The sequence below is a fragment of the Seriola lalandi genome, unplaced genomic scaffold, assembly GCF_002814215.2.
Source record: "Seriola lalandi dorsalis isolate HSWRI2012SDOR001 ecotype SW California unplaced genomic scaffold, Sedor1 jcf7180002054966, whole genome shotgun sequence".
Classification (NCBI taxonomy): domain Eukaryota; kingdom Metazoa; phylum Chordata; class Actinopteri; order Carangiformes; family Carangidae; genus Seriola; species Seriola lalandi.
The window spans coordinates 765,949-787,237 of NW_019525517.1; the positions used below are offsets into that span (position 1 = coordinate 765,949).

The 21,289-nt window shown below is 41.3% G+C and overlaps 1 protein-coding gene across 1 annotated transcript in view; it reads right to left on the reverse strand.

The window, feature by feature from the left end:
- slitrk6 (SLIT and NTRK-like family, member 6) overlaps positions 1 to 8,797 on the reverse strand; it is a 15,973-nt gene extending 7,176 nt beyond the window's left edge. Inside the window, exon 1 of the mRNA XM_023395596.2 lies at positions 8,300 to 8,797. The gene's annotated coding sequence lies outside the window, so the exon portion shown is untranslated. The remainder of the gene's footprint in view (positions 1 to 8,299) is intronic.
- Positions 8,798 to 21,289: the final 12,492 nt, after the last annotated feature.

The window sequence follows — 21,289 nt, forward strand, 5'->3', positions numbered from 1 at the left end:
GGCAAAGTGGAGAAGAAAATCTGTTAATGTAATATTTATCACACATTGAGCCCTTCCTACAGGCATTGTCACATACACCACAGGCTTTGCCCACTTGCACACCCATAAATAGCATGTTCACACTTTATTTGGACCAGCTCTATGTATTGTATTGTTCCTGTGCAGTGAAGTGCTCCATAATATCATGGAACACACCCATCATGAATCTAGTGCCCCCCTGCCCAGTGTCACAGTGACGAGGTTTCTTCTCTACGATTCTAGCAAGCGTTCTCTCACAGATCAGTCATGAATATACATGTTCATATGCCGCACAGATACAGAACACGGCTCTGAGAAACTGCTGTCTTTCCTTATTGATCAGATTTAATTATATCCACTAATGATCAATACACATAATATACTCCTCCTACTCAACGCTAAGAAGATGGCGCTGATATTAACAGCCAGAAGAATCAGCAACAGAACGTCATAGGAAATGACTGAACAGGGACAAGCCTGCACATCACTCACAACTCTTTACACTGGTCTACAGGGTCTTCACTTCAGTAGGGTAGACAACATAAAGACAGGAAGTGGGTTTCACCACTTTGGCTCCACGACGCTGCGCCATACTCCATCACTCCATCATATCGAGTATTTAAATATTCTTTTCCATTTCATTTCATTTTCTTCTTGGCTGTCATCCAGCGCAACACCAACAGGCATAATTAGGCTGGAGACATTAGATTTACTGTCACAACTGGTCTATGTAGTGTGAATAAGCAACGGAGCTAAACATGTTGCCGAACCCCCAAATATATCATCCCGGTTCTTTCAAGTTTTCCAATCCAGTCAACCTTGGACTGAATGTGACTTTGACAAACATCTGGAAGACAAAAGTATCCCCTATACATTTGGAAAGCTACGGGTCGCACTCAGTGTGTAATCTTTACTGACGAGCACAAAGCACACCTTCCCTTGCTTTCCATTGATTGTGAACGCTTCATGCACCATGCGCCAAAAGGGCCAGAGCGCCGCAGTACCACTTATTTTTATCCTCTATCCATTTGTCATAGTTTGCAGTGAATTGACACACACAATACAGACACAGTATGTGACAACAGACCATAAACCTGGATTTGAACTGTACCGAGGAGCGTGCACACTTTGCAGCTGACAGTTTAGGACATTATTTTTAGATAATATGAAAACAGCTATAGTCATGTTCTGTCCTTGTCACTGTCAGAGTAAGTAAAGCACGCTGGAACCGCAAATAGCCCATAAGGCAGAAGCCTAATTCCTTTTTCTGTAGTGTGAGGCAACTTGATGTACAAGTATGAAAGGCTTGTTATCCCTAGTGGCCCCAGACAGATAGAGCCATTCTCCCAACTCCGTCAAGACTGATAAAAGTCACTCCACATTTGTGTTATAACATATCATGTGGATATCTTGTGGATAATCCAGAATTTTCTTGGTCTTCAACTTGTTTTATAAGGCTTCACAGTCACCTTAGTTCTCAGCATTTTATGACCTTAGCCCTCCTCATTGCTAGGCTACCTGCAGTCATGGTGATTCATGGATCTTGACAAAAGCAAGGTTGAAGGAGTAAATTTTAATTTACTGAAGTCTGAGGTCCCCTGTCCAAATCATATAAATAGTGCTTCATGTGTTAAAGCTAAAATGTAGAAGTAATCTGTACCCCACAGCAAGCAACAAACACATGCTGCTGAACTCCGAACAGGTATGAAATTAGCCTTTTTCTTTCTTTCATTAGTGCAACTTGTGTGTCTCAGTCTGAGTTTACGCCAAAGTATATCTCAGTGTAGGTACCAAGAGCCTGTGCAATTACCACAGTGGCAGGCTTCCAGCTCATGGTACACAGCTTCAGTGTCAGAGGATAGTGCACACTTTCCCAAGTTCCTTAACTGGCCTATATTTTTCTATTTATCTGCTTTCCCTTGAGATATCCACAAAATCAATACATATTGAGCAGCTCAAGGAAACAGTATTACATCAAGTAGACCAACTGGACCAAACTTGTGCACCTTCAACTATTAAATCAACCTCACATTCCCGACCAGGATAGGAGTTATGCTCCAGCAACCCATACTTCCTCCATCACCTGCTCCACCATGCAGAAACAAAGATCCTTTTGGCAGTGTTGTAAGCACACAGCCTTGGTGACCAGGGGAGCGAGGATCATGTCCCATGCTCTGCTGGCTGCTACAAGGGTTGCATCTTTAGAAACATCATCAGTGGCCTGTTAAAAAGCGAGATCAGCTGTGTCCTTTCTCATGTCATGCAGCCGTTCTAACAGCTGGCGGATGATCATAAGGGAATGTATAAGCAGTAGGGCCCAAACGGCTTTACAGATGGACACATTATATATTGTATCTGTGTTATCAGAGTACAAAAACACAGTCTCCCTCTCCCTACCTTGTGTACTGCATAGCCGCCTCACTTACTGTTCTCTGCTGGTGGGCCTTAATTTCTGATAGAGAACATATGCATGATAGCACTAATAATAGAAGCACAAAGACTGTGTGTGGAGGGAGGGGGTGGCTCGGCTCCCCTGGCAAGCGTGATTTAGCAGGCTTGCATTTCAAATGGTCTGTTTAACTAATGCGCAGTAATTAGTTCTCCAGAAATGAGCAGGCAGATTACACAAGTGTATAGTGGCATCAAGGTGCGTTTGGTGAGGAAAGACATCTGCACCAAACAGATGTATATCTACTGTCTGCATTATTGTCCCTTTAAAAAGGGGCGCCCTCTATTCAGCAGTGACTCACCAGTGCCCAGCAGGACTGGGGAATTGTAGATAAATTCATTCAGAATAGTCATTACAGAGGCAGCTGTATCTAGAAAGTCTGGCACATCACAAGCAAAGCCAATTTACCAAGAAAAAATATATTCTAAGGGAGTTTTGCTCATGACTGTTGAAGAGTAATATCATTTTAGTAATAATTCATCCTGTACAGCTGTTAATTAGTTGCCTGGAAATAGTCAGCAAGTTAGGATGTCATACATAATCATCCCAAGTCTTCTCAGTCTGTATCTGTTCCCAGCTGTTTGAATTGCCCATTTAAAAGGAGTACCCACCCTCAGTAAAAAGGCCACAGGGTAATGGTAATGACAGTCTTATGATTCACTCCATAAATAGGTGTAGATGTGCTGTCTGATATACACGCTTCAGTCGCAAAGGAGCCACACATTATAGGTAGACAGACCTGCTTACTGAGCATAAACAATGTAAAGGGCACCACCTCCAACATTCTGTAGTGTTGGGACAACAGGACTACGAGGCAAATCGCACCGTGATTCATATCCACATCCACAAATATGCATGTCATTTTGTGAACAACAAACTTCCTTCATTTGAGTCTCAAAGCAAAATGATATGCATGCTCTATAAAAATGTGAGCTAAAAACTAGAAAACAGTCTCATGTTAAATCTTTTTGATTATCTAAAAGTAAAGTAGATATGCATGTTTGGTTTTACTGACAGCAATTAACATTAAGTATACATAGTATGATCACATTCTCATGTAATTAAACAAACATAATTGCATGTAATGACACTGTAAAACTCATGACAGATTATAGTCCCATGCATGTATTTCTTGTGTTTTGTGACATCCTTTTGGCAGATGCACAACTGATTTGGATTGCACTGTACTGTATGCTCACAGTTCCCCGGCAGAACCCTGCTGAGGTTACTAATTAGACAAACAAATACAAAGTCATTAGCTATTTTTATGATCACAACTGCTAGTGGATGCAGTCATAAGTAACAGCTGAATGCTATCCATTAAAGTGACAATTAGGCTGAAGTCTATTATAAAATATATGTGTTTGAAATTGTTAATGACATATGTGATTGTATTATATATTTTATATTTAACTTGTGGTTACGGTGCCATCACTTACTGTGCTAAGTAGCTGTACATTTAAATATGAAGAGAGTTGAAATATTTGTTGAGCCCATACATGTCCATGAGAAAAATGGAAGGAAAAAAATATATAAATTAACAAAACAATAGTACTCTAACTTTAAGCCCTATGGATTAGCTTTCAGCTAACCTAGCAAAAACATATCAAAAGTGTCGAAGAAAAAAGTAATACCAGGATAGAAGATTAGCACAAAGTCACAGACTCTTGTTTGGAAAGCGTGCACAAGCAAGTTTTACCTCTGACAGAGAGTCTCTGGTTGGATCATTCATACCCCCTATCCTGATTCTCTCTCAGCGCTCCCTGTTTATTCACTAGACAGGCCATAATTCATTCCTGTGTCACACTGGGATCAGTGTAAGTTGCTTTATAATGCAGAGCCCATAGAGTTAAACTCCACCCATCCAACACTGAGCAGACTGATGCTAAGTGCCTGAAGGGAAACCAGTCTACGACCACTGGAAATAACAAGTATCAGACAGAGCAGACTTAAACAATACACAGAGACAGGGCATCTGGAATTATGGGTAGAAAACATTCCCAGAGAACTGGAACATAGCTTCACTCTGTGGCCCTCAACTGGATGAGCTGGTTACAAGGTGGAAAGACTGATAAATATCAAGCCTGTACAAGTTTGTGTGCAAATTACTGTATACTTACTCATTTGCATGTAACAATATTTAGTAATTTGCTATATCTTGCCAAAATAGAATGAGTGAGGGACAAAAAAAACCTGCATGATATTCATGAACATCAAAATGTGACCATCAGTGAGTGAAATCCACAGTGTAAAGCTCAAACTGATGTTGAGGAGACAGTTTTGAGCCTCAGGACAAACCTGGGGAGTCTGGGTTAGTGGGGGTGATGCTTTAACAGTACTGCAGTCCCACTCTGGGAGTTAGGCTGATAAAACAGGTATATTTTTACATAATAGTCTTGTCCAGACACTGAGGACGGCAACTTTAATGCAGATTTAGTTAAAGGTATCATGGTTTTCTGCCCCTTCATTTTCTTTTTTTGGATCACGTACTATGGACGAGTTAATTGAGTGTCTGATGACTTAACAACTACAGAGACTTGAGCTGACCTGAACTGTCCTACTGAACAAGACCTTTCAAGACCAATTAAGTAGGAGTGCCACAGCGGGCACTTAAAGAAGCTGGACAGCATTCTGAAGCTCCTGTTTAAACCTGCAGAGGGTGAAAAAAGCTTCAAAGTCAAATGAAAAGAACGCCTAAACACACTTAATTCCTTATTTGTTTTTTGGATGGGTTACTGCCAGGCACCTTAGAATGCGTATAACCATAATAGAAACTGAGGATTATGTGCATTTACAGGCAACACAGCAAGCACCGCAGGTCTGGTGAAAGAAGCGTGCACGGATCGCACGTGACGTTGATGCAACAGAAGGGAGTGTTGCATTTCAAACAAAGACAAAGGGCTGTTTATTGTCCTAAATAATCTGTTCACTGAGCATTTCATCAGAGTGCTCACCACAGCCCATTATATTTCATGTGCTACTTTCCAAACAGCAGGTTTTTTCAATATTCATACAGCATGAAGCAAGAGGGATAGATAGACAGATGTCAGACTCAGCACCTGTCATGAGTGTTTGTTTTCAACACCATGTTGCTGTGTGCATCAGTATTTTTTTGTAAAATGTCACTTAAAACATTGATCAGCAACAACTTTTAAAAAAATCATGAATCTGTTGTGTTGAAAATGATTTAAAGTGCTGTTCCTACATTTGGACTGAGGCTCCTAAAATTTTTAAGTAAGTGGAAAAACTTGGTCTGGAGCCCTGCGAGGACTCTATCGACTCGCCAGACTCCAATAAGAGATCCACTGGCCTGGAGCTCCCACCTCCTATATGTCTCTTGACAGAGAGGTTTAAAGCAAGAAGAGCTTTTACTGAAAGAGGCTATTTTCTTCCAGTTGTTTGAGATAACACACAACAGCAATACAACAAGGAGTGACTAAGCACAAACAGACAAGAGCTACTTTTAATAATAAAGAGTGTCTTGTCAGACAATTACATAGAACGTGTTTTACAGAGGGTTCTGAGTCCAACCTGCTCATTTACTCCAATTTTCACTACTTCACAGCAAAACATGAAGCATAAATACCAGAGACCTGGTCTAACAGCAGGGGAGAGACATCTTTCCCCCCTTCCCTCCCTATTTACTTGAAGGTCACCAACCAACAGTTACGTTGCATCCACTAATACTTAAAAGTCAGGCTACTTTTGCTCGGGGGCTGAGACAGAGAATGAGAAGGAGACTAAGATGGAGAATGCGAGACAGTGAGACTTGTTGCATCCAGCTAGAGGTTGTTCCATTTCAGCCTGACATGGGATAGCAGATTAGAGCCCCCTGCACTCTATTGCTTTAGCGTGCATGTGCGCAAATGTGTGCTTTTGTTCTTGTGCACGCGTCCTCGGCCTTGTTTATGTACGCGTACTCTGGCCGTCCATCAACTTCCCGGAGCGCCCTGCAGTGTTCCCAGGCACCAATTATGGTGGGACTTGTCCCTTTTTCCTCTGTATAGGAAGTGATGTGGCTTGCCCTACAGGGTCGACACCACCACTACACCCACATATCTGCAGAGATTCTGCCAGTGCCCGCGGCCCTCCACCACAATCCTGGAGAAATGATAATTATGACATCCGCCCACTCAAGAGGCAAGAGCTAGTTCAACTCCCTTGCCCCTTGCTCCTTTTTTTTTTTTGACTGATTCAATATTCTGTGGGCTGGCGCTGCCTTCTTTCTCCATGTCTTAGAGAAGCAAAGGCTCTCCAATATATCTGCAGGCTTCCTCTGTAAGAAAGTAGTGCAGACTGCTCGCACTGATCACACCAATTTCCTTTTGCTGTTTCATTACATTACAACAAACAACACCTATTCAAACACACATTTGTGTTTCCCCTCAATGCAAGCTATTTGTTCAATAGAGATCTACCAACCACCTAATATCCACAACCTGTGATTTTTGTCAACAATTTGATTTGGTTGGATGATTATTGGTATTGAACTAGTGGTCCTGAGGCTGAAGAGAAGGAGGTGATATCTGTCAATGTAAATTCAATTAATTGTGTGCAGACCTCTTGTTAACTACAGAATGTCGGGGGGAAGCCAGAACATGAACAAAGCAGTATAAAGCACATCCTGCGTTTTGCATAATTTGTTAAATTGTGCCCACATAGGTTCACCCCTCTTTAAAAACCATCAATCAATAATGAATCCCAAGTTATTCAGGCACATTAGGCTTAAGCACTCTATACGTTTATGGTATGGAGCACTTATAACTAAGCTATTAAATTATCAACCATTGATTCATCCAAGCACAAAATTGGTATCCAAACTCAATTATCCAATTCACAATTTAAAGCTAATTAGACACTTCTTTCCTTCATTAACTTATACTTAAATAGGACCTCACCCTCAAATGGAGAAAAAAGGCAGTCCTGCAAGATAAAGTAAAAACTGATTAAATGAAGCTTGATTGAAGTAAAAATGTATTTAATCAGTCCTGATCTACAGTATAACCAGAAATGTGTGGTTAATGACGTAAATGAGATTAACTGTAGCAGAGAATTAATGCTTCTGATAAAACGGACATCTTCATTCTGATAGATCAGATATTCTCCATTCTGATTGGCTGAGTTTGATCAGAAGTCGTAATGCTGTCCCTATTAAAAACACACCTGTGACCACTAACATGTAAATATGAATATTCAGACGGAACAACTATATTTAGCTATGGCCAAATGCCAGAAAAAGAGGAACCATTAGGCAGTGGAATCTGTCACCATGCAGAGGTCTGCTTCTGCGGCTATACAGAAAACCAAAGCAATTTAAAGCAAGACGTTAGGGGGTTTCAGTATGGAGTAAAAAGCATTGTACAGGCACATCATCGGTCTGGATTACCATACGCCTGCACACTGCCGTAGGATACAGTAACTGCGTGTGGCAAACGGCCAGGTGTGCTCGAGGTAATGGAGTCCCCTCAGGAAAACTCACTGGTCCCTCTCTGTCAAGTCCAGGCACTTTTATTATAGGACTTTCTGTACCATCATGCAAGTGATAAATAGCCATGCAGCCCACATACTGTACATTTTACAGGAGCGTTCTTTATTATTTTTAAAAGGTAGAATATGAGGGGGTCAACTGCTATATAACATACTTTCGCTAGTTGGAACCTGCCCATAATGGACACCTGGATTCCTTGCTACCTAGCCCATTCTGCAAATACAGCAGTGAAACCTTCCAACGCACCTGGTCCATAAAGAAAGTAATTAAGCTCATTCTAAAGTGCAACGTTTTACAGACGTAAACACAACAAATGTCATTAGTGCCCCTGCTTCGTGACTTACCGACTAAAACTGATGAAAAAATAGGGAGCCTATTCCAAATTTCTCCGTTCTCAGTCCATCAGTGGATGCGGGGAACCGACGCATTGAAGAGGGGCCAACCTCTACAACACTTTCTCTCCGGTCCAGCGGGCTGCTTAAAAACAGACCGACACACGAGGAAACTTCACAGGGTCCGTCAGTCCCCGCTTGTCCTCTCAGGGTCCACTGTCTTTCTTGATTCTTACACAGTTGTCACACACAGGGGTTACTAATTATTCCGTTGCGCGAGGGGCTCGCGAGCTGCCGGTCCCGGGATGTTGATGAAAGTCGCCCTCCTCCCACAGCCACTCACAGTTAATTATGATCTAGTTGCAGGTTCGAGCTGCCACAATGGACCAGTGTTTGGATTAAAAAGAGACTACTCTCTCATCTTTTAAAAGTCCACTCTAAATCAAAGAAGCGCGCACGGTGTCCTCCTCTCGCGCCGCGCCGCGCGCTCTGTAGTTAACCAATCTGCGATATATTGGACTTGCACCGTAATTTGCATGCTGTAGAGGTGGACGGCAGGGAAGGAAAGCAGCGACAAGCCGGCAAGAGTACACAGCGGGAGTTCTGGTGATGCCTTTCAGAATAAAAGCCGGAAGGGGTAAATGTGCAAGAGCTTCAAACTGAATTTATTGACTTTTTTCTCTCCCTTTCTTTCACACAACTCCCCTTAATATAAGATATTATAGAAACATATATAAACATTATTTGCACTCTTCTACATATACATTTTAACAATATATTTAAAAAGTGTATAAAATCCACTCAGAATTCTCTTAACTATTTCATCTTTTTCAACCAGAAAAAAACATTATTTAGAAAGGAAAAATCGCTTAGCTTCCGGTATTTCCCTGCCAACATGTGGTTACTTTCTATACAGCTGAGGGAGCTCTGTAGCAGTTACACAGAGCTCCTCCTCTTGGAGGTTCTTAAAATACCAAGGAAAAAAAAACACATGCATTGATTGTCTTTAAATAGCCTGGATGCAGTACCAAGCCCAAAGGATGAATATAATGCTGTTTAATTGACATCTACTGCAAATGCATCCAAAACACAAATGAATGAGAAAAGGAGCCAAAAATATTCTTATGCCATTCACATAGCATGTAATGCAATAGAATTAGTCCTATGAGAGAGTCAATGAGGATGTTTCTTTTGTAGAAAGTCCAGTAGTTAAGTCTTGTGGGGGATTGGTACACTGGCACATTGCCTGCCATCATGCAGTGAACTGGGGTTCAAGCTGGTCTATGTCCTTGAACATGACACTGGAGTGCTACCAGTTCCAACTGAGTCGTAGCTCACTCTGACCTCTGAACGCCCTGAGGTGCAGGGACTGATCAAGTGTAATCATTATTATTCCAGCTCATGCTTCTGTGATAAGTTAAAAGGCCAAACAGTTGGATACATCAAAACTACTAGAAACTGATTCATACCTCTGTTGTAACTCTCTGCAGCTTTCTAGCTGATCACTTTCAGATGGGCTGGGAATGTCTCCCTCACACTGTGGTTTTGTGTGTCTGCTGCTTAGAGCCAAGTGGGTTTGTCACAGGATTAGTGTCAATTTAGCTCCCATCTGGAATATCATAGTGTGTTGGAAGTCTGAGCTTGACCTCACTGGTGACCCAACCCAGATACACCTTCTCAAAGGAGGTGGTCGGAGGATTGAGGAAGCAGAAGCGAATACAAAGTGAAAAATTACAACCTTGGAAATACTCAAGGGACTATAATGGAGAGTTACTGCAGAATGAGAAAGTTAGTTTGACATGTCACTCAATATCCCATTTACACAACCTGATATCATCTAGAAGTATGGTTTTGCAAGCAGATTCAAGCATTTGGACCAAATAAGATCAATATTTAAGCAGTGTGTGTCGCTATAATGGCAATGATTATGTTTAAGAGCAAGCATTGTGTATCTAAAAAGATTTTGCAATGTCACTCTTCAAATAAATCCCCAACCTAATGCCTCTTTCTCTTTCAGAGTAAACATACTGTATTCTCTCAGTGGCGCCTTGTTGAAAAATGTTCTTTAGCCACTTTCAACAAGGCTTTTGTGTTAATGAAGCCATTGAGCACCTATCTCAGTCAGTTCTTTATGTGCTCTTACAAAGTAGTCCCTGTGCTAATCACACAGGTGTGAATTAATAACAAATAAAACATTTAGATAAAGACGCATATCTGTAATGTTCTTTATTTGTATTGGCAGACTGAGACAGGGTGTTGACATAGCTGTGATCTCAGCAAGGGCACGGCACGTTTAATTATTTATTTCCTTTATATTTTCCTGTTGTTTGATCACAGGATGAGGTAGGCTTTGTTCATAATCAAATAAAAACATTAACCCTACCAATGTGCAGATGCGACAGCGACAGACACTGAGCTTTATGCACAACACACTTTGGCTTAATTAAATGGTCTTTGATAGATTTCAGTGGAAGTTGCACAAAGATACAGAAGATAATATGCATACTGATTATGTAAAAAAAAACTAAAAAAAAACATGACTGATTTTATTCAAATCTATTCAAAATTATGTTTACATTTCAAATGTGCTCTCCCACTGTGTTTCATATTTCAGATTGTGTGTTGTTTAACTAGCTAGAAAGACTCGATACATTCAGGGAACACTGAGGTCACAGGCAGTGGGTGGACACATCAGACAGCTGCCTTGAATGCAGCAGTGGCCAACAGTAAAAGAAAAAAAAAAAACAAGCTTACAATGTTTGACTTTTTCTGAGACGGTTTGAGATGTTGATTCTACCTGATGGTATTTATTGTAGCTGGAGTTTGTAGTTGTTGCTGGCAAATACCTTGTCAGTGTCTCTCAAGTAGTGTTGAAGTTCTGCTTGTGACAATTCTGCCAGTTTTTGGGAAAATACATCAGGTTTTTTCCGTTTTCCCTTTCCCTGTTATTGCACAACCGCAACATATTGCAAGCCAACAACTTTCAACAGTGATGCTGAATTAATTTTTACTTGTAGGGAGCTGTTTTTTAACATTGGTTTTCTTTTAATGTTTGTTTTTTACCATGGGATCCCCGAGATTTCCCCACTGTAGTTTGATAAGCTTGTAAGATACTGAGCCAAGTGCTCTAGGCCGCAATGCATGCATTCTGATTTTAACATTTTGTACACTGAACACCATTAAAACTAAAAAATGAACTGAAAAGTAGGGTGAAACTCACAAAGGAACCGTCTGTTGGCAGCTGCATCTGTCCTATTTTCTCCATAATCATCATATACTTAACAGTGGGAAAAAAAGAAAAGCTTTGCTGCATCCGCGGCGTGATCCCATGTCTGCACTTTCGCCCGCCGCTCCATCAGCAGCGAGTGAGATGTTACCCGCTTTACCTCTATACATTGAAAGCCATTGTATCAGCGCAATTACATGCCTCCCACTTGTCAGACAAAGCAGCAGATAGGAGTATCTGAGCTGAGAGAGACAGCCTGGAGATATTCAAGGGAAGGACAGCATCAATAGCAGGAGTTCATCTGACTATTCTGCAGTCGGATATGGGCTGAAAATCTGTGGTTTTAACTCTAAAAACTAATGTTTTATCTGGAGAATGTTCAATCTGCAACAAGGCTACGCAGATTCCTTTATTTAGTGAATATCTGATTTTGTTTGTTTCTTACTTAAAACTGTCTTAATGTGTTAAAAACTCTCCATTCACAGTTTTCTGCGGCGACCCATCTTTTCAGAAAGTTGGGTGCCTTCTGAAGAACCTTACTCTGCTAAAACAGAGGGTTTTTACATAATAGTTTGCATAATGGCTCTGTAACAATAAGCACAATTATCATCAATGTACTCCACAGCTGTTTGCCTATGTTTTTCTCTAGCAAGGTCATATCCTCTGCTGCATTTTAGGAAACAAAAAATCATACTGTACATGTGTTCTCGGCTTTGTTTGGACCTGAAGGCATACAGATTTTGCAACCCATTCAGAGCCATATCCTCTCTGCTCCGACGTTTAGTACTTCTGATGTCACCGCCGGTCAGCGTCACTGAGGTAGCACAGCACCCAGGAAGCCAAAGGAGTATAAGCCTGCCGCGTGATGAGATCTAAAAGACAGGGGCTACTTTTGCTTATCTGCGATAACAATCTCTTCTCAAATAATGGAAGATCTTTGTGCATCTGTGTGTGTTTTTGTCTTGGCCTAAGGAGCTGGCCCACCCACAGTCCTACGCTGCGCAATTTGAGTGCTGCAGTCTGAGATGTCTCACATGCTCTGCATCAGGGATTCTTATGAAAGAAAAAAAAAGAAAAAAAAAGTCTTGCCAGGACCCAGACTGGGTAAATTTAGTCTCGCTCCTCGCTATTTCTCCTGTCAAAAGAAGACCTATTAGAAACAGGCCTTTCCAGACCAAACTTTAGAAACCCATCGAGTCCTTTATGCTGTTCACCTCGAGCTCTCAATCGTGAAAAACTGGTGAGTGAGATTCCACAGGCTGGCACTGTGTGGGATTAGGGTCAACAAACACTGCATGCTGTTTGAGCTAAAAACATCATATTAAAAATTTAGTCAAGTGTACCAAATGGGAATGAATGTGCAGGAGTTATTTGTACATTTCTTCGGCATCGATTAATCCCCTTCACACACAGTTTCCCCTTTTTTCTCCTAATAAAAAAAAATAAATAAAAACCTAAAAGTTGGGAAAAATCTTCTTATTCCACCCTGACAGTATCATATTCTGTATATTCTGTATCATCTTGCTCCAACTCTTCATTGAATCTCTATGATGTTTACACCCAGTGAAATATTCAAGCTCAACATGTTTTTATGGCTGCCCCATTCAATCAAACAGAAGTTTACTAGATTTATTAGTCAAGTGCATCCTATCTTTAAAGCAAGTCCCCCAAAATTCAACTTGACATATTTGGTATCTTTGGAAACTTAAAGATTTCAAACACATTTTTAAAAGTTCTGTGGATTTGGACAATGTTTGGCTGCACAGCAGAAGTCAGTAGTGATGGGTTAGTGTGGTTTTGATATATATTTCAGCTTCACCTGTTGATCTCACCACCGCAAGACCAGATGGATGCATTGTACGCCAGCCTGTTCCCTAAAGTAAATGCGTTTACATCCTTTCAATCACTTTGGGTATATCCGCCAACATCGGGGAGGTTTACCTTGTCTAATTACTGAATGACGTGCAACTGCTGCGTTTTTGTTTGTTCATCGATTGTGATTGAGACAATGGCGATTGTGATTTGCAATGGAGAGGTCTGCGCTTGATTTGTGTGACAGAACAAGAGAAGATAACTGAATCTTTATGCAGCTTGCATAATTTTGACTTCACGATGAAGAGTTTCTGCTGCTGGCGTCAGAAACTTGAAGCCACAAAAGGCCTTATACAACTTTTCCCATATGCAGTCACACACCTGGAAACAGACTTTGGTGTGCTTGCCCTTTAAAGAGGTTAAGATAAACCCTCAAATTTACAAATCCACAGCTGTTCATGAACTTAATGATTTTCTTCTTTCCCTTGTATTCAGCCTGATTGCCACTTTAGCTAGTCTGATTGCCCTGTAATTCCCCAAGGGCTCGTGGTCAGGCCAAGTACCCATTTTGATTAGCTCAAATGATTTTAGGATAAAATGATCCTAACTCTTAACTAGCATGGAAAGGGCTGTGGTGAAAGGAACCTAAACTCTAACTATGGTCTGTGCAACAGACAAATGTTTAGCATTATAATTTATACAAACAGTTGAATATTAGGTATCAGATCATAGCGTGTTTTTCACAGATGGAGAACTGAGTTGTAGTAGTTATCTAGGGAAGGAACTGGGTGGTTCCATCACTTAAATAAGGTCACTGGTGATACTTTTGATAATGCTAGTGTTATCACTCAGCTATTGTTAGCTTGAGGCACCGGACCACGGAGCTCCAAATCACCCAGGGACACATGAATGGCTTCGGTGTCTCCGCTCTTATCACCTGTCCTTTTAAAATCGTGTTCAGTCTTAAGAAACATCCCTTTGTGGTTTTGTCTCTACCCATAGCAAGTGCTGAACTTTTCCAGTACAGGTGCATACAGTATGTGGTCGGACTTGTTGGATGAGGAAAGTAGGGCAGAGACAGAGGGGTAAGGAGGGTAAATCAAGGACAGCATACATGTGGTTGATAGACACCCCCCTCCCCTTTTGACTGTTAACACCCTGGATGACATTTACACTTGGTGTGTACTGTAGTAGCAGTCAGTGAAAAATGAAAGGCTGAAAACATCCAAGCAAACACATGTGCTACGTGGTTGATATTTACACATGCTAACCCTTAAACTGTGATGACAGCCACTTTCATCAAGCTGTCTTGCAGTGCAGGGTCAGCTGCCTTTGTCTTTTGTTAGCACAGTGACTTAGCAGTGTCAAGGCGAAGAAGACTTCCTCTATCCCAGTTTCAAATCCTGCCTTTTTGACAAACATGTGTGAGGCTGCGTTGTGTGACGAGAGGAGAATGCTAATTTCCCCTCACTGATTCACGTCCAGGCTTGTAAGATATTTGATTGGTACGTTCTGGCAGTCCAACCTGTCCTTGAAGTGTTGTGCAATAAGAAAGGAATGCAATGTTTATATCCAAAGCTAAGTACAGAGATGTGTGCCTTTTAAAGCATTGTAGCATCTTGACAGTTCAAGGGTTCATAGCCAGAATTCTTAATTTAAAGCTACATGAAAAATTGGCCTTATTAAATGCAATTTCGCGTCTACTGTTAATCCGTTTCATAAAAGACATGATTCAGCGCGAAATATTATGTTCTGCAGTCTATATTTTTGACTGGAAATATACCCCCAGCTACAGCATGCTCTTCTTTAACCTTCATCGACAGAGGTTTGTTTTCTACCTCGCTGCTCTCCCTGTGGTTAGCGATGATTTATGGTTTGTAATGACATACTTTGCTGCGTACTGTGGTTGTTTGTTTGAGTAACCACCAAAAGAAAAAAAAAAAAAATTAAAGACATAATAAGGCAGAGCTGCAGGCTGCTGAACCTTAACTGCTTTGAGCACGACAGGAGAGCGCAACTCGTTTTAATTTCACCCTCTTTGTTCATACTTTTATCACTTTCCTGCTGCATCATATCCTCTAATGCTAAATGTCACTGCTGGCTTAAAAGCATAGCACAGTGGACTCTAAAAGTCACAACTGAAATTCATACCTTTCATCAAAATGCGTCACAGATCTGAGGCATGATAAGAAACTACTTTTCCACTTCCATTTGATCATTCATTCCGGTAGGACTCATTTTCAGACGGTGTATCGGTGGTGCTTTGTTTTCAGTTCCACTTTTGCACCGTTATTGTGAAAAGAGGGCAAAGGTGAATGCGTGTGGCAGCCAGATGCAAAGGCACAGCAGGGTAGGGACCATGGCAGGTGTCGGATTTGATCCCATTCCCCTCAGGGCGACACACTTCAAGTGTATGACAAAGTATAAGAAAACAGGTGCCAATGGCTACCTGGCCAGGTGCAAAGATCTGACAGGAAAGGACATAAAAACACAAGGACTGTGTAACTTCCTATAGTCACTGTGGAGCATGCTGGTTTTACACAACAACCACACTCTGTGAAAATCCCCATTCTCTTGGAACAAAAACTCAAAAACTAAATGAAAAAAAAAAAAGAAAAATGAAAGTATTCAGGAATCCTTTACTTTAAAATGGCATGTAATTGTGCTCATCTCACCTGCAGCTCAGCAAACACAGGTCTCAAGATTTACCTCCAAACACACATGAAACCTTAGAAAAACAAGACATGAACATTCACTGATACAAAACCCAGTCATGCAATCAAGACATTGAGATGATTTACATGAATAAACAGAATAGAAGTAAAAGGAAAACTTAAATACATTAAATCTATGGCATGATGTTCATATCAAAATGTATTTATTATATAGGCAACATCTTTTAATGGTTTACCAAGATCTGCTGCCGTGACAACAAATCAAAAAACTACTTACGGAGGGAATTAGTAGAGCTTTTGAATCGAAGCAGTAGGGTACAAATAATTTTTCAACGTTCAGACGCAGCAAAGGAAACAGACTCAAAATCATCATGCAACCTTCAACTCTTTTAAATGACACAAAAAAACTATCAATATAAAGTACACTGTGCAGGGAGGGCCTCTGTCCTTGAGTGGAAGTCAAGCCGACCCCTCTTTGGACATGCATTACTCATTCTGCCTGAACCCCATTGATCTATTATTGAGCCAAAATCTTATTAGCGATCCAATCCCATTTGTCATACAGTGCCCTTCCCCTCAGCATCATGCCTCTTTTACCTGCGCTGAGTCATAAATGCAGTATGAACAATCCCGACAACATCAGCCTAGTAATTTTCCGTCCTCTGAACACCTGTATGATCTGGAGACATGTTCATTTGACACCGCACCAGTCATCCTCATGTGAGACCCCGCGCCACACCCTCCCCCCTCCCCGCTCTCCGGAAACTGCTACAAAAGATGACTACCCTATGCAATGTCCTGCTTATTGTTCACCTGGGAGAACTTTTAATTAAATCCTAACGCTGCTTTTGTGTTTTCAACAAAGCAAACGATGCCATTGTAATCAGGCCGGGAGCCACCTCTGCTTTTGTGTTTGGTACTCTTCGCCTGTCTATAAACTTCTCATCTATGAGCCACTACCCGGTGACACAGCGAATAGTGAAGCCATCCCGACCTGTGTGTGGCTGACGTAAATTCTGGTGAAAGAGGACAGCTTGTTTCGCTGATAAAGGGATCGGAGGGGCCCCAGGGTGCGAGCCCTCTGCCACATGGTCCCTCGGTCTATTGCTCTCTGATTTCTGTTTTATTTCGCTCGAGGTGCCTGTCACTCTCCATGTCTGCCCCGTATCTCTCTCTCTCTCTCTCTCTGTCTCTGTCTGCCCTGGCCTCCATGCAAGCCTATATTTTTTCCGAGCCACATGCAGACTGTTTGGGTCATTGTGCAATCGGTAGCCATTTTGGTTCAGCGGTCTCAGAAGTGGACAGAAGTGAGGCTGACACGTTCATACAGAATATAGACTTTTTAATGCAAGTAATAATATTGAAGTTGTACTAAGGATATCCATGGCTGCATTCAAAGCTCACAGGGGGAAATAAGGAGAACGTGATGTGTTGGAACAAATTAACAAGTACATGTTTCCGTCTTTAGATTTTGTAAAAGAGTAGAGGGAGAAAATGTCAGTTTCTCTTTTTGTCCCCAGAGCCCATATTAAATTTCAATGAACCACTGCAGTCTTGAGGGGAATGCACTGCACATTGTTAATTGTTAGTTTTTGTGGCCCTCTGCTGGTGATTTGACACAACAGCATTTGACAGTGAAAATTGTCTCAGGAACTCAACCTGAAGCACATGAAGCATCACTGAAATGGATGTTGCCACACATTTGTATTTTTTTTTAAGTATAAAGTATCATCTTAATTGTATTCAGTTCATTACACGTATACAAAACGACACATATGAAGCATCTGGTGTGTATATTTTTATTAAACAGTCTGGACCATGGAGGCTGAAAAAATGAGCTTGAAAGTCTATCGGTTATTTATTGGTCTCTAAAGGACAATTACTAAAACTACTATTAAACTACATATAACAGAAAATACATAAACGAATCTCATGACTCCTAAGTATAAATTAGAGAAAAACAGGAAGCCGTATGAAGGGTAAAAGTTACAGATACAAATATGAAATGATAAATCATTTAGGATTAAGATTTAGTGCAGCGATGGGTTCAGCAGAGGGTGTGAAACCAGACGGGTAAATCTGAAACCGTGGATGGGAGATTGAAGTTGTCACACACATTCACACTCTGTTCATATTTTAACACATCTCCTCTGTATGTAAGAAAGCATACTTGCTACGTGCTACTCTTGCAAAGCACATTGTCGTACTATTCTTATGTTTTTATATGAGATGATCATTTGCGCACACAGGAAAAGAAAGACAGGAACAAAAAGACATAACAACAAAACAAAAAACATTCACATAACAATGTCTCAGCCCTTTGAACCAGTAGCTATTTTCTCACACCTGCACATATTTGCCACAACGGCATTTCAGACTAAGATTATGTATTCACTGATATATGGTTTGACTAACAACAAACTGCATTTGTTCTAATTATTTTTCTTTGTTCTTGTTTGTTGTATTATGTCAGTTTACAGCAGTTTGTCCTGTTGTCCTAAAATATGATCAAACTTTGATAAAACCAGGACTCTGTCCATTTAAGCCCCAAAGATTTACAGGACAACTTCAAAAAGATGAGTAAAGTGATTTCAGGTGGGTTTATTTCTCACCTCATCCATGAATGAGAAGAAGTCATCCATGAAAACCTCTTTACAGTTAGTTGGCCGGTCCACGCCCACTCTGACCCGCTCTGACCCGCTCAGACTGACCCTATCTGCTGTGATTGCGGACCATTTAACCAACAGTAAGACTTTCTGGAGGAGAGGAGCAAAAGTTGAGCTGTCTGTCTGATGTCGGCTGCATATTACACCTCAGACAGCTGGAGGATTTCTAAAAAGGAAAGCAATCCAGCTCAATGCTTAAAATATCTCAACGCCTGTAGCTGCACTCATTACAGTACAGTAAGAAGAATCTGTACACAGGTGGGGAGAAAAAAATAAACTAAAGCATCTATTAATAGCCTAATTCAGATACTGCTCTTTGTCCATGTATCTAAGCAGAAAATGCACAGTGTGTATAGAGTATTGGCTTGTTGGACAAAGGCAGCAGCCCTGGATTCCATGCACACACACACACACATACACACACATACACTGACACACACACCATCTCTGGGACTCAGCTGCAGGTTGCCCTCCACTGGCAATTACTTTCATCCACGGACTGTGACCAGGAACTGTTACCCTTAGGGTTGGCGCGCGCTCACACACACACACATGCGCGCACACACACACACCACTAACCTGCCGAATGCTGATTCTGGGCTTCTGCCTGCGGAGCTTTGGTTCTGACTGTGGTCCTGATCCCTTCCTACACAGCGGCAATCCTCCTAAATGCACCCCGATGGCTGCGTGGTCACTGGTCCCTGCCCGACCATGCTGGTCAAACTCATGAAGACACGAGGACACACACACACGCACACGCACACACACACACACATACACTGGGAGCCAGTTTTTATTGGCCCAGATACACAGGAATGAGGTGATAATGCACACACACACACACACACACACACACACACACACACACACACAGGGAAACTCACCTGCATGATCCTTGAAATGCCTTGAAGACAATTAGAGTGAAAGCAAATAATGAATGAGGTGCTCAGAGAGGGGGGATTAGGGCAGCAGTGTTTGGCTCCAGGGATTAGTTCACGGGGTGCAGGGCGCTTTAAAAGCAGGAGATAAGCTCTCCAACAACTAAAGGTCATTCACCAAACAGATTGAGTGCTTAGAAAGGATGAGAGGAGATCTTAGTGGCAGCCAGGTGGAGCTCAGCAAAGAGAAAGTGTGAGTGTGCACATCCGTCTGCCTGTCTGGATGTATACAGTTTGTACACATAGTTACTGCTATATCTATACATCTATAGCTAATCTCTTACTATAAAGACAGTTTTCAGAATAAAATCAACCTTCTGAGATTGCAGACTGATTTCAAAAGTCAATGTTTTCGCTGAGAACACATTAGGCAGTACGCTGATGAAATAAGCTTGAGTGATGTGTCTTGACATATTGCTAAGTGGGTGTTCAAACAGAAAATAGCACAGTGCTGGGCTGCAGTGGTGGCGACATGCTGCTGGGTACTGGTGAGAAGTGTTTTGGGCTCATCAGACGTCAAAATGTTGAACAGTGGTTTGCGAGACAGGATTTTACGACACAGGGAAGTTATCATGGCGACACTGTGTCGTGTCATTCCATCCTCTAAGTAAGTAAACCCCAGTAGTCTGACATTGTGTTCTCCGATTTCTTTTGGGAGGTTGGTGGTTGTTAGGTTTTGCTTAGCCCAGTAATGAGGCATCTGTCGCGCCAACCTCATTTTCAGTTGAAACAGAAACTATGTTAGTGGCTGCTTTTATCAGTTAACTTCATGTTTTCAACAACAATCAAAGAGCCAATTTAAGAATTAATTCTTGATTCATTTTTTTTATTTTCTTTGAGTCTGCTTACAACCTTTACAGTCCATGCACGTGGACATTTTTGTCAGTTTTAACAGGAATGTAGCAAGGCTAGTTAGCTGCATAGATTACATCCACTTCAGGATAAAGCTTTGGTTAGTTAATGTTAAATACTGTAAATAGATTTCAGGTGAACATTCATGAATTAATAATTTCAACTGGGAAAGTTCCATTTTTAAAAGATTAATCTTCAAACTTAATAATACAGAAGTGCAATCAAGCAACCGTGGACACCCGTCAGCTGTGCAAATCAATTTAGGTAACTTTTTGACACTGACATTCCAACATACAAACCCATTTCATGCTGTGATTGGCCAGGTGTGTGGAGGTGACACAACAGGGTTTGAACTTGTCAACTGTAATTGACATTTTATATTCAATGTTTAAGCGATACTCAATGGTTTTCCATTGCTTTCCATCTTACATTGCTTGTAACTAAACTAAGCCTTGACTGAGAGACTCGATAATCATTTCCTTGTATTGAAATTATGTGTGCTCATGAGAAGCCATCACACCTGTATATTGTCTGCACTGGTCCCCACAAGGGTCGCTACTGGGAAGCGTGAGTTACATTTTGTGAACGTTAATCTTTTCCAAGCTTCAGTTGATAAACGAACGCCCGTTGGTGTTTCACTCTCACAGTCATTTATCAGAGACTGAGTCACAGAACAGCACTGGAAGTGGCTGCTACCGACAGACGGAGACACTCACTGCCCAGCGAGACATACTAGAGAGATGCACATCAACTTAACGTAACTGTTATCTGCTGACATCAAACTTGGAAAAGAGGGCACACAAGTTTACCTGATTGCTCTTCCCACAATTCAC